A 13,919-nucleotide genomic window follows, 5' to 3' on the forward strand; every position below is an offset into this window, starting at 1 on the left:
AGAACAGAGGGTCAATAAAAAAGGATCAGCTGTCAGCAGCAGCTAGCAGTCTTGGGAGTGTCTTGGTTTAAATGAAAGATTAGATGTCACCCTAAGTATCAGCCACCGTCCTTCCCTGCAAAGAAAGAATTTATTGGAGGAGTCTAAGAATAGCCTCTAACCTGGAGGGTGGGGGCAGCAGAAAGGAAAAGAACCACATGAGAAACACTAAGAGACGCAGGTAAAAGCCGGTTGGAGATTAGCCGTTGAGGGAGCAGTAGACTGGGTCTTTATGTTTGTGGGTGCCAAGGCTGGCTGTGGGGTGGGGGTGGGGAGTGTGTCCAGAGAAGGAAGTCTAGACCTGGGTGCCAACTGCAGAGATACAGCAGAGGGCACAGATGGGGGCACCGTGTTTCTGCCTCAGTAGCCTAAGACAAGCGGTAACAGCTATCATGGAGGCTCAAGGCTTTAGTGGAGAAAGGAAGGTCAAGGTCGTGGGCAACAAAGCCCCCACCCGACCACCTGTGTCCTGCAGGCGTGAGAACACCTTGATATGCAGCCAGGTCTGCTATAGGGGAAGCTGCCATGCTCTTCCTTGGAGATGCATAAGGTAATCCCGGCACCTTGCTGGGACTGCTATAAACAGCTTCAGAAAGATCACTCTGACTTCCAGCCTTCAGGAGACATGGCCATGACTCAAAACAGCAAACGACCCGGCATCTTCCTTCCCGTAAACAACTACAGAAGTTTGGGAAGTTTGGCCTGTGGTTAATCTGTCCCTGGGTCCCCGAATTCTTGGGGGAGGCGGGCAGTTGCTGAATACTCCCATTGCGCCTCTGAGGAGAAAAAAATTAATTAGAGGAAAAACAATCACAGGCCACTTGGACCTGGGAGCCCTAATGAGAGATGATTGTAGATGCTGCTGAGTCAGGCCCTGGTGGCCCTGATTGCTGTTCACTCCATCTCTAGGGACCTGCTGTGCTGCTGAGTTTTAACCCTCTTCTCCCCAGCCACCTCTGCCTCTCCGTCCCCACACCTTGAGCTGCAGATTCCTTTCCTGTCTTGTTCCTCTTGCCAGAGTTGCTACAAACGTTGGAAACCTCCTAGCCTGACTTCGAGGTCTTCTTCCTGTCTGGAATAGCTATATTGATTGGCACTGTGTGTTTTCCTCTTTTATTTTCATTTATACAGGCTCAACAACATTCTGTGGTTCCCCGTGGCACACAGAATACAATCCACTCACTGTCCACCGGGTCCTGCTTTTCCACATCCGACTCTTCAACAGGTTACCCAAAACCCTCACATAGTTCTCCCTTCGAGATTTGTTTTCCTCACTCCAAAGATCTTTCCTTTCTTAACAAAACCATTCTCCCTGCTGGAAGCAGAAGAGACAGCAGTCCTGTGTTTGCCCAAAGCCCCAGCGCTTGCTGCATGAAGAGGGATCAGTATATCAGGTAAAGATGTGACCGCTTGTTGAAAGAGCAATGAAGCTGACTGGCGGGTCCTGCCCTGACGAGCCCCTGCATGAGCAGGTGCCCTCGTAGATGAGAGGTGGTTTAGAGAGGTCCTCGGAGGCCACACACAGTTTTTCTGAGGCAGATGTCAGTGTCTTGAGTAGTATTATCGCTCATTTCTCATGGATGCACGGATAGTCCAGAAGGGATGTTTAACAGGAAATGCCGTTTGTTACAGGAAGTGACTGCTGCTTCCTGGTGCGGGGGGAGGGGGATACCCATTAGCAGTGGGCATAAAGCAGCCAGATAGAGTTTTCAGGATGGGATCCCAACTCCACTGTAAATTCTCTGTGGGGATGGATCACTGCCTAACCTTTGGTACCTGCTGCATTTAAGTGTGGGACTGTGAAAGGCAGACTTGTTCCAGGTGAGCTAAGGATCAAAACCCCAGAAATACTGAAGAGACGGTAGGTAGGCGCTTCCCCGGGGAACCAGGCCCCTGTCACTAGTGGCTGTGCTCCTGTAGATTTGTGGCCATCAGTAAGGGCAACACCCCAAATCTCTCCACAGATAGAGGATGTTACTTGCTCAAGACAGATCTCCATTATAATGAGGTACCTAAAGGCCTGGAGGCTTAGCCAATAAACTCTCCATCCCAGACACTCCTCCCTGCAAAAGGTATTTAATCTCAGGCCCACCCAGAGAAGTGGGTACAGTTTTACTCATCAACTTTCTGCCATGACAATAAATGCCTTAAAACCATGGACTGTCTCTTTTCATCCAAATCTCCTGTGGAAAGCCACAGAGAAGGCCTTCTACACGAAGGCCTCTCTGTGCTCCCAACCAAGGCTGACACCAAGTTCAAGTCCAATCTCAAGCCAACTGCTGACAAGCCAAGGGACCAGCCAGAGCTTCCCCCCCCCCCCCCCCCCCCGCCACTCCCTCCTACCCCAGGCTAAATGTATGGGCTCTCATTCTCTTCTTAGATCTTCCGCATGGCTTCTAGCGGTGCCTGGATGTCTGGCAGCCTGAGAACCAGACAGCCCTGACCTTCTTGCAGGCCTGGGGAACCCCAAGCAGGGCTTTGGCTGTCCAGCACTTCAGACTGAGATTCCTCACATCCAGAGAGGTGTCCCACGGCTTCTCTACAGCTCAACACCGGTCCCGGTCAAAACTTTCCACATCCTGCCTTCCCCGAGCAGCCGAATCCTGTGGCCTGTGGCAGAGAGGACTGGGGACACAACTAATCCTACATTTAAGTACTTAGTGCTTAGGATTTCAATTTGTGAATAAGTGACCGCACCCCAGAAACATATCCCAGAAGGGAGCCATGAATGTGCACAAACACCCCTACATCTAAAGCCGTGGGGGAGGGGAGCATTCAATGATACTTCCCGGGGTGGAGGAGGGTGCTCACAAACCCAATCTATTCCATGACAACATCCACCTATTCTTTCTAGAACTCGAGCGGCTCTCAGGAGGATCTCTTAGTCATGTCATGTCCTCGTGCTTCCCGATGAGCCTGGTTAGTTCTCTCAGGATCACAAAATGTGATGGGTGATACTTGGGGGTATAGTCCAGGCATGGCACGCCCCCTTCCCCTGGCAGAACAAGAGCCACCTAGCCTCTGCCCAGAGAGGTCTCATCATTGCGGATCCAAGACCAGGGCTGCATCCAGCAGTCCAAGCATCACGGGGTCTTAAAAGCTCCAGACTGGGGACTGGGAAGACAGCTCAACTGGCAAAGTGATTGCTGCAGACATATGATCTCTAATCTCTGGCATCCTTGAGGAAAGCCAGACACAGTGGCTTGAGTCTGTAATTCCAGTGCTGGCGTGACTGAGACATGGGGACTCCTGGGGCTGCCTGGCCAATCAACTTACACCTGATTGATGAGCTTCAGGTCCCAGAGAGGGGCCCCATCTCAAAAAACAAGGTAAACAGCTCCTGAGGAATGATACCCAAGACTGACTGTGTTCCCCACACGCATGCACTCACATCCTGTCCTAGTTTGCTCTTAAATAGTTGCTGTGATAAACACCAGGACCAAAATCAACTCCAGCAGGAAAGAGCGTATTAATCTTATAGCTTGCAGTCCTTCATAAAGGGAAGTCGGGGCAGGAACTCAAGATAGGAGCCCAGATGTAGAAACTGAAGCAGAATCCATGAAGGAACGTTGTTCACTGGCTTGCTCCCCATGGCTTGCTCAGGTTGCTTTCTTAAACACCCCGGGCCACCTGTTCATGTGTGACAACACACCCACAGTGGACTGGGTCACCCTACATCAATCAAGAAAATGCTCCCACAAATATGGCCACAGGCCTGTCTGGTAGATGTGTTTTCTTGATATTCCTTCTTCCCAGATGATCCTAGCTTAGATTAACAACAACAGAAACCTACCTAGCAGGGCTGGGGATTTAGCTCAGTGGTAGAGCGCTTGCCTAACAAGCGAAAGGCCCTGGGTTCGGTCCCCAGCTCCGGAAAAAAAAAAAAAAAAGAAAGAAACCTACCTAGCAAACATACACTCTCACTTATGCACTTGCACACACATCAATATGTAAACACACACACACAAACACACATACATCAGAACTCGTAGAAGACTGTAGACCATCTCAATCACCCTCCTTGTTATACAAAGAGGAAATCTAGCCCAGAAAGGAGTGACCTTGTGCAGTTGAGAAAGCTGAGAGGGTCCCAAGTTCCCCAGACCCAGTTCTCCCTGGTCTTTACTACTCTTTTCTTGACCTTTTCAACCTCCTTTTGCTCATTATCTAGGTAGGCAGAGGCTCCCATGAGACCTTCACAGCCAGCAGAGTGACGATCCATGGGAGGCAAGAAGGCAGTTCAGTTCAACAGTAGCTGGTGTTGGTTCAAACTTCTGGAGCCTGACTCCGAGTGGTTTATTTTAGGCATGTTTAAGCACAGCACAATTTGGTGAGCATTATTCTGGTAATAATTAACTCTGTACCACATTCGCAACAAAGCATTTATAAATCTCCTTGAGGAACAAAGTAAGTTAAATAAAGATTAGACATGATGACATTGAAACTCTTTGTAAAGGCCATAAAGATGGATTCTATAGATGACTGAGAAAAATAAACTGGCAACAAGGATCTGGTAGAGAATCCAGTGTTGGAAAAGCCTTTAGCCCCACGGATAGCACAAAGGTCACCAGCCTATTAACCGTGTTCACTCCCAGCCTTCTGGATGGATACCAGGTGTTGCATTTCTTCCCTTGAAGGAACAACCACGCATGCTCAACCTTCTGGGTTCTCATAGTGCTTATCTGTGAGCACAAAGACCTCTGTGCCTCCTGCATCCCATCCCCACAACACTGTGAGTCAGGACTGTGTCTTTGAGTGAGTGAGTAGACTCTAAGGTATCATTCCTAATGCTTTTGAAAAAGAATCAACCCCAGGACCAGTAAGAAGCCTTAGTGGGTAAGGACATTTACCACCAAACCTTAAGACCCAAGTTCAATCTTCAGAGCCCACGTGACACATACACCAAAAAAATTGTCTCATAATAATTGTCCCTTGACCCTAATAGTACTTATATACACACACAGAGAGAGAGAGAGAGAGAGAGAGAGAGAGAGAGAGAGAGAGAGAGAGAGGAAGAGAAAGAGAGGGAGAGGGAGAGGGAGGGAAAGGGAGAGAGAGAGAAAAATAAAATGTAGAAGAAATTTAGAGGCATGAGCCCATAGCAAGTTAATGAGCGTGGGTTAGTGTTAAGGACTCTCCTATTCAGTCTTTCTTTTGCTTGGTTGACTTTAGTTTCTGTAGTTTGGTTGACTATAGTTGGAACTATAGTTTCACTGTCTTGATTTTAAGAACACTCTTCCTGGAGGGCCAATAGGAGGAGACTGGAAGCTCCTGTTTCCAGAAAATGCTGAAACAAATGTTTTCCAGACTTCTCCACCCTTGCTGTGGAGGTGGCATTCGAATACAGGGTTGAGGAATGTAGATTTTGCTGAATCCAGGCCTGCCCCTCTCCTCGCCCGTCTCCAGGGATGTGTAGACACTCCTGTGAGGCAAGTTTAGTGCGACCATGACAAAGCACCCCAACCTAGAGTCATCCCTCAACCCTTCTCGGTCTATTAAACAAGGAAAATGGATTTGAAATTGAGCACACTGTTGGGGCAGCCTTGGAAAATCATTTATTAATCAACATTGATTGCAGTTTTCGAAGGTATGAAATGGCCTATAGTATGAAGTTCCCCTATGAAGTGAAGAACCTGGGGCAAGCTGTCCCTGGAGGTAAATCCGTGGCTGAGATCCCAGGGGAGCGCTGATGCCTTACTTCTCCAGGGGCTGCATAGGTGGACTCTTCTCTGCTGGGCCCATCGGGAACCTGGAATACACACACACACACACACACACACACACACACACACAGAGTCACCTCCATTTCATGGTGAGTATGTGGAGGTCAGAAGGCCGCTTGCAGAATTGTTTCTTTCCTTCCACCATATAGGCAATAGAGGGCAGCAGGTGCTTTTATCTGCTGAGCTGTCCCACCAACCCTTTTCCTCCTATCACGAGGGAGTTGGACTAGATTAGCCATTCTCAACTGGGAGCAGATTCTCCCAGCTTCAGGAGTTCCCACAACACGGAGTATAACTGCACATAACGGGTTAAGCCATGGGTGCTGAATAAACTATGATATGTGCATCCCCGGGTTGAGAGAATCCTTCCCCTCAGAACACCAGGAGCAAACTCACTTAGAAGACACTGAGTCACTTAACCTTCCTTAGTCTTCCAGGATCCACACGTCTGTGACTCTGTACTTCTCGCTACTGTCTTTTCATAAGTATTTACATTGAGCATTTTACATTCCAGAGACTGTTCAATGAGCTATAGTCAATGGCCCAAGCCAAATACAGCTCCTACTCTCACAGAGTCTGTGTATTGGGGGAGAAAGATGGAAAAGGACCCCAGACACAATAGAGGTATGAACCTTACCATGAGGTAATGAACGCCATTGGGAAAGGCCACTCTGGTCCCACAGGTCAAAGCCCTCTTACCCATCCTCCATTTCAGACCTTTATATCTGTGAAGGAGAAATGTTCCACGTAAGCTCAGATATTTGAATGTTTGGTCCCATTTGGTAGCACTGTTTCGGGAGGTGGCATGGAATTGTTGGAGAAAGGGCTTCCCTGGGGTAGGCTTTACAAATTTACAATTTGCTCTCTCCTCTTCATGTTTGAAATGTGACCTTTAATTCCAGTCCACTTGCCTGCCTCACATCTCCCTCACTCATGTGAACTCACCCTCTGGAACCAGAGGCCAAAATAAACTCTTCCTTCCACAGGAGCCTTAGTCCTGGTCTTTCACCACAGCATCAGGCAGGAACTGACACACCGTCCATCCCTCTCCAATGTCCTTCAAGCCTGCTTTTCTCTTCATCCCCTGCCTTCCCTCTCTGCCTCCCCTCCCCTCTTCCTTTCTTACACCCAGGGCTGAGTCTAAATGGATGGTGTCTGGAGCTGATGCAATCTGAGGACTCCTTTTAAGGAAGAGAGTACAAGACTGTGAACACGAAGTGAAGTGAGGAGATAAACACCTTAAATAAGAAAAATCACGAAAAATTACAAGTTCTAAGAGGCTGACAAACACCACGAGTCTGTTACAAAACAGAAACAATAACGTGATATTTGTATTCATTACTTCTTGTCACACCTCCTTGAGCTAATTGAGGATTGTGCATGTTTCAGACTGGAAGAATCCCCACACGCTATCTACCTGCATCTATCACGAACCTTGACACTTCCCTCTGCCCTCAGGACTCTGGCGCCGGCTGCCACAAACACTGTTTGTGGACTGGTGTGATGTCTGCCGACATCTCTGTGTTACTTCACAGGGCTCAGGCATGGAGCACAGCAGGAGAAACCCTGGAAGCCATCCTGGCACCAGCAGTGCTCCAGTATGCAAATAGGTCATGAGACGTGACGCTGACACCACAGGCAGAGCGGTATCCTCCCCCACGGTGATGGGCTACCCCTCTTAAATGTGAGCTAAAATAAACCTTCCTTAAGCTGGGTCTATAAAATACTAAGTATTTTGTCCCAGCAGTGGTGTGCGCAGGTGTGGACAGTGAAATGGAGTGCCCACGCCCATGCATACAGTCACATCCCTACCCATGCGCTTGACCAGCTCAAGCGATACTGTGTGGGCGCCTGAAGATCACTCAGTGTGGCACAAAGGGGTGCAGGGAAAGCCACGCTGAGGGATGGGTTAACAGTTTGTAACTGATTGTAGTCGGGATATCATCTGTAGATATTTCAGAAACATCACAGAACCCTAGTGTGGTTTTGGGTGTCCTGGTAAAGCCAAGAACCCTGGAGCCCAAATAAACTCTTCTGTCACCTTCTCAGCAAACTCCCTCAGTCTTCCCCTACCTTCCCTTTCTCTGATGATCCTGGAGAGGGAACCGCCATTAGATGCTTGTGTCTATGTCTGCTGGAGCTGAGAGAACAAAGCACCATAGACAGCTGGCTGCTGGATGTTTGTCTTGCAAACCTAAAGGCTGTGCTCCTGCAGTCATAGCAATGACAGATCTGGTTCATCCCTAAGCTTCTGAAGGAAGGTGTGTCCGGTCCATACCTTGGTGACGGGTTATTTATCTGCTAGTGAAATGAGCCAATTCAAGCCAAATTAGAATATATTAACAGCAGGTTTATTGAGAATCTGCTTCTGGCCCCAAGGACTGAGGCTGTGAAGTCTTCATGGGGAGGCAGACCGGGAGAAAGAGAGATAAAGGACAGCAGGCAGAGAGAGAAGGAGAAGGAGGAGGAGGTGGAGGAGGAGGAGGAAGAGAGGTGGAGGAGGAAGAGGAAGAAGAGGAGGAGGAGGAAGAGTAGGAAGAGGAGGAGGAAGAAGAGGAGGAAGAAGAGGAGGAAGAAGAGGGGGGGGAGGAAGAGGAGGAGGAGGACGGGGAGGAGGGGGAGGAGGAGAGAGAAAGAGGGAGCAAAACATCTCAATTATACAGGAAGGAGCCTCTCAAGAGAAGGGCAGCCCAGTCCCTGGATGGAAAGTATAGGGTTGGAGGGAGGGTATTCGAGGGAGGGACTGAAGGATGCTGGGAGGACCTGGAGGCAGGGTCTGCTTTGATATGTAAATAGTCACCAAACTGTGGCCTTTGCCTCTTTCCTTTAAGTGTGTCTCAACATCCAAATTTTCCTTTTGTCACATGACAACTAGTTATATTGGATGGATTCCCGCCATAGTGGGTGTTGGGTTCCGGGTGGAAGCCGAGAAAACTCACTTCAGAGACAGAAGTTTAAACATGACAGCTTTAATCTCTGTGCATGCAGGGAGGCAGCCAGTTCAGGATCTGAACTGCATCCCGAAGGGAGATTTGTACAACATTTTCAAAGGATAGGAACACAAAGCCAGGGCGAGTGGGGTGGGCTGTTGCATTGACCAATAATATTTTGGCACAAGGGGTTAAACAAGGAAGATGAAGTTGGTGACTGGACTTTCTCCGGGTCACCTGGTTTCAGGGTCCTTGAGTCAGCGTTTATAGCCAGTTCCCCTGCTGGACTCTGACCTAAAATTTAGAATGATAAGGGGAACAAAGGGAGTGCAAGGAGCTCATAGTCAACTGAACCAAGGTACAGACCGGGAGTTCAGAAAGGGACAAAGGACCAGGCAAGCGGCCCAGACCAGCAGCACGTTAGTGACTTGCATGCCTTGGCTTAGATAACAGGATAAAGGCAACTTCCCTCTTTCTATCCTTTACTGGTTAAGAGACAAACATGAAACATCTGAAGAAGCAGGACAGGAGTTGGGTTCCGGTACCTGGCAACATGAATTTTTTGGACCCTGTCAGCAAGGTAGAACTTGTTCCTGAGATGTCTGGCCTCAGGAAACTGTCCGACAGCAGTGGCCCCATTTTAACCTCTGCGGAGACTCCTCCAATAAGGTCACGTTTTAAAGTACTAAGAATTGGGAGCCCAATATATCACTTAGGGGAGGCCACAGATTAGCCTGTAACCATGGAGAAATGCACTTCGGTGGTGGGTCTCTGCAGAAAGCAGGGAGACAGGGAGACTCGGGAGGCTCAGAGGGAGAGGAAACCACTATCGTGTTTACAGTTTGCACTTAGAAAAATTACCTCATTAGCTGTCTGTCTTCATCCACACCCAGCTGCAGCCACTAACTCAATCACGGACGATGTGTTTGGCATTCTTGGACAACGTAAATGGCACAGTTTTGAATCTGTTTTGATTTCTGGGGCTGTCTGGAGTGTCAAAATGATGGAAAGCCAAGACCATCTGGAACCCGAAGACAGACAGAGAATGTGGAACCTCTTCTGACTGTGCAGAGGGGATTGGGAGGAGTGGACCAGAGGACGGGAGCGATGGGACGGACGGGTGAAAAGCTTCCTATTCCAGAGTGCCCATCATGGCTGTCCATGGCCTGTGAAAGCTAAATCCTGGTGACGCCTCGGAATAAACCCAGGGAACTTCTCACCCCAGAAGGTGACCAGATAAACATACACTCAAGAAGTCACCCTGACTTCTGTCTCTACAGTTCCCTCCAGCTTCTCTCTGTGCACAACCCCAGCAGTGACCGTACTCAGGGTCAGCTAGACACAAGAACAGCATTGCTGCCTTTCACAAACTCACTCCCAGATGTCAGAATCCATCTCCTGTTCAGGAATGAAAATCATGGAAAAAAAAAAAACAGAGGTCACCCCTACCCCAGCTCCTCCTCCGTCCTGACCCCATCCGGATGCCTTCTCTGAAGGGGGGATCCCCAGCACCTCAAGACTCAAACCTGAAGCCTATGCTAGACTCCATTGGAAAGCCAGCTACAAGGAAAAGAACCCTTCCCAGGGTCCTCATAAGGCTCAATGCACTGAACCACGAAGCAGCTAAGTGCTACATAAATGTAAGCACTGGTAATATTCCAATCAAAGGGCAGCTGGGCAAGCCTCGAAACTCTAAATGACCATCATTACAGCAAATCTGTGAGAGGACCAGCCATGCCTCCTGCATAGACCTATGGCTCAGGTCGGTTTGTTTCTAGCTGTACGGTGAGACCCATCGGTGAAGCATAAGCTTGCCCGATGAGTAACAACCAGCATTTGAAAAAAAAAAAATTAAAGCAATGAAATGTCAGGACTCAGCACACATCCTGAGCTTGATGAAGCTTCTGTTTCTTCCGCATGCATGCGTGTGGGCGTGGGGACAGAATGCAGATACACATCCCCTTGCTAGAATGTGAGCCTGTTGCTATTAAATACGTGGATCCACCACAAGCCTGTCAATGCAGCTACGCTTGATGGCCAAGGTGTCAAGAGTAAGCTGAGGGACCTGGTGTGATACAGAGAGAGGGACAGACTCCACTCTCAGGAGCATTTTAAGACAAGGCATCTTCACGAGACCTGGGACTCTTCTTTAACCACGCTCCCTTGGTGATCTGCTCCATTTGATCCATTGAGCCCATTCTGGAGTAATTGTATAAGAGGAAGAAGTCCCTTGATAAGACTGTGTTCTAGGAAGGTTTAGTAGTGCAGGAAAGCAGTTGCTTCCTCTTAACCCAGGGACGGGAGCAATCAAGGGGAGACATATGAGTGTCTAGGGGAAGGGATGACATCTTTCTCCTATTTGTTGGAATGGATACGGCACCTGGCTAGCATTTGTACATCATGCTTGGTTGCACATTGCACTTACAGGATCCAGAGCTAGGATAAGGAAAGGTTGACTGCCTTCTCAGGTACAATGTCTATGGAATACAATTGTCCGATTGGGCAGGGGCAGCCCTTCCTGGAGAGAGGACCTGGACCAAGTGACACCTTGATATTACTTTCATTTTGTCTACTTCACGATTTCAGGAGCAACAGAGCCAAGCTTGAGGCTCGAAGACGGGTTATCTCAAACGCATCTGCTTTGGATTAGAATAGCACTTCTTAACGGGATCATGACTCATTAGTGGGTCGTGAACCAATTTAGCAGTTTATATAAACGAGATGAGGGCAAATAGAATGAAGAAGACCGTGGTACATCATGTATAATCAAGATGTTTGCTTACCAAGCACTGCAGAACAAAACTAAACGTACCTAAAACAAGCCGATGACTCCACTGTTTGCCACGGATCATCGAAGATGGCTCATCTCAGTCACGGCAACAGATGGGGTGGCTCACCTGGGGCAGCAGGATTCACTGCCAAGGAACTCATTCATATGGCTGGCAAATTGGTGTTTGCTGGTGGTGAGGAGCTAACGTGTTTCCCCAACTAGCCTTTCCACAGGGCCACACCGGGACTGCCAGAATACATCAGTTTAATCCTCAGAGGGAACATCCCAAGAGTCAACCCTTCTAAGAAGATGAGTTCCATTGTACACACAACTCATTCAATCCACATCCGCACCATGCTGGCCAGCGTCTCCCTGGCCGAACCAGGGTGGCAGAGAGCCACTAAGGACACAAACACAACAGGAAGTGACTCATGGGGGGTCCTCAAAAGTAAGCACTATTTCCTTTCTAAAAAAACGTTTTGGGGATTGGGGATTTAGCTCAGTGGTAGAGCGCTTGCCTAGGAAGCGCAAGGCCCTGGGTTCGGTCCCCAGCTCCGAAAAAAAGAACCAAAAAAAAAAAAAAAAAAAAAAAAAGTTTTGTATGGGTGCGTGTATATGAATGGTAGTTGAAAGTATATTCCTAATAGTGAATCGCAACTCAGAAAATTTAGGACAAGACTAGAAAGCTTTGTGTACGACAAATTGACTTTAATTAACTTTCCTTGATTTCTGCTTTCCTGACACCCAAGCCTACCATATCTGTTATTCTAATAATTTACTGCCTTTTATGTTCTGATTTGTTTTAATCTTTGTCTCGTGTGAGTTCTCCTGAGGGACTACTTCTATTCACACCAGATAAATAGGGCAATGAAAAAAATCAATAAGTCATTCTATTCCAGTCTATATTGGTTGTGGGTCTCCCCACTCTAGTGGGACATTGGCTGAGGGCAGTGGGGAACAGAGACATTGAGGAGGGGTTTCGGAAGCTCTGTGAGGACCTATAGTGAATGACCACATAGGGACCACTTGTTAGAGGGCAGGTCAACTTCACTTAGTGTGACTGAAGGCTTGTAAAGTTTGGGAAGACTGAGGGTAGGGCTATCCAGGATGGGCAAAGGTCATTGACTGGAGGCTTAGGGTAGCTGACATACCTCATTAGCATAGGGAAACATTTCCGAAATCTCAGATGCTGGCTGAATAGGTTTTGTAGGGAAAAAGGAAACTGACCCTAAAAATTAATTGAGGCTACGTGACATTCCTCCTATAGAGGCAAGTGTCAAGACTTAGAATCCCCCAGACAAGGTCAAAGAAGGAGAAAACCTGCTAACAAGCGAGTCTCTCACTTTGCTCCATGCCAGAGGTCTTTGGGTCATGGTGGACTTTGATCTTAATTAGCAGTTTTTCCCTACAGTTGGTGACTAAATGAGTTTATTCACCAATGAGTTATTTACAAGATCATGGGTGAACCATTTATCTTAATTACCAACAAGCCCACCAAGCTTGGGTGACTGCTTCCAAAAGCTTCATCACTGTGGTATCCTGCACAACTTTCAGACAGATACCATTCCAAATAGTCTTCATCATCCTGCTCCAGCAATTATTAATCATTTATATAAACTCATCTAGGAGGACATTTTGAGTCTGGTCAGTTCCTAAAATTTTATTTACTCTTACAAGTTTCATGAGCCTCTGGGTCTTGTAGGTTTCCTGAGCCTCCTGGGGCTTGTAGGTTTCCTGAGTCTCCTGGGTCTTGTACATTTCTCTAGCTTCCCAGGTCCTGTGTGCTGCCTCCTCCTTCTCCTCCCCTTCCCCCCTCCTCTTCCTTTTCTTGCTATTCCTCCTCCTTCTCCTCTTCCTCCTCTTCTTCCTCTTCCTGCTCCTTCTCTTCCTCCTTCCTCCTGGAAGGACTTTCATTCACAGGAAATAGCTATATAATGCTCTTTTATTTGGCTCTCCCTTAATTTCACTCTTCGATCACTGAGCCACATTTTTCATACCTGACCTTTCACATTTAATTGTCTTCATCAAACATCTGCATAATAATCTTAACACCCTTAACATAATCTGGGGTCTCAGGTGCACCATTCTCTGCCCAGCATTACATACAAATGAGCACTGACCAGCAACCAAAGGAAATTTTACACATATTCCAATTTTCCTGCATCACTTAAAGAATATTAATAGGGATCCAAGCTAATATGTACAAATATTCTCTGTGAAATTCCCCCATCTCTCCTTTTGGCCCTCACCAACCCCACCAAACTTTAAACACCCCACCTGAAAGTCATCCGACCCACCAAGCCCAGAAACCCTAAACCCCACCCATGCCTCTTCTGCCCAGCCTCTGCCCAGCTATTGGATGTCAACAACTTTATTTACCAGTCAAATATAACTTGTGACAAGGTCACATAGCTTCATTGGGCCCCCTGTCTCCAGGGCAACCAGGTCTTAGCGGCC

Source organism: Rattus norvegicus, chromosome 9, assembly GCF_021556685.1.
Source record: "Rattus norvegicus strain SHRSP/BbbUtx chromosome 9, alternate assembly SHRSP_T2T, whole genome shotgun sequence".
Taxonomy (NCBI): domain Eukaryota; kingdom Metazoa; phylum Chordata; class Mammalia; order Rodentia; family Muridae; genus Rattus; species Rattus norvegicus.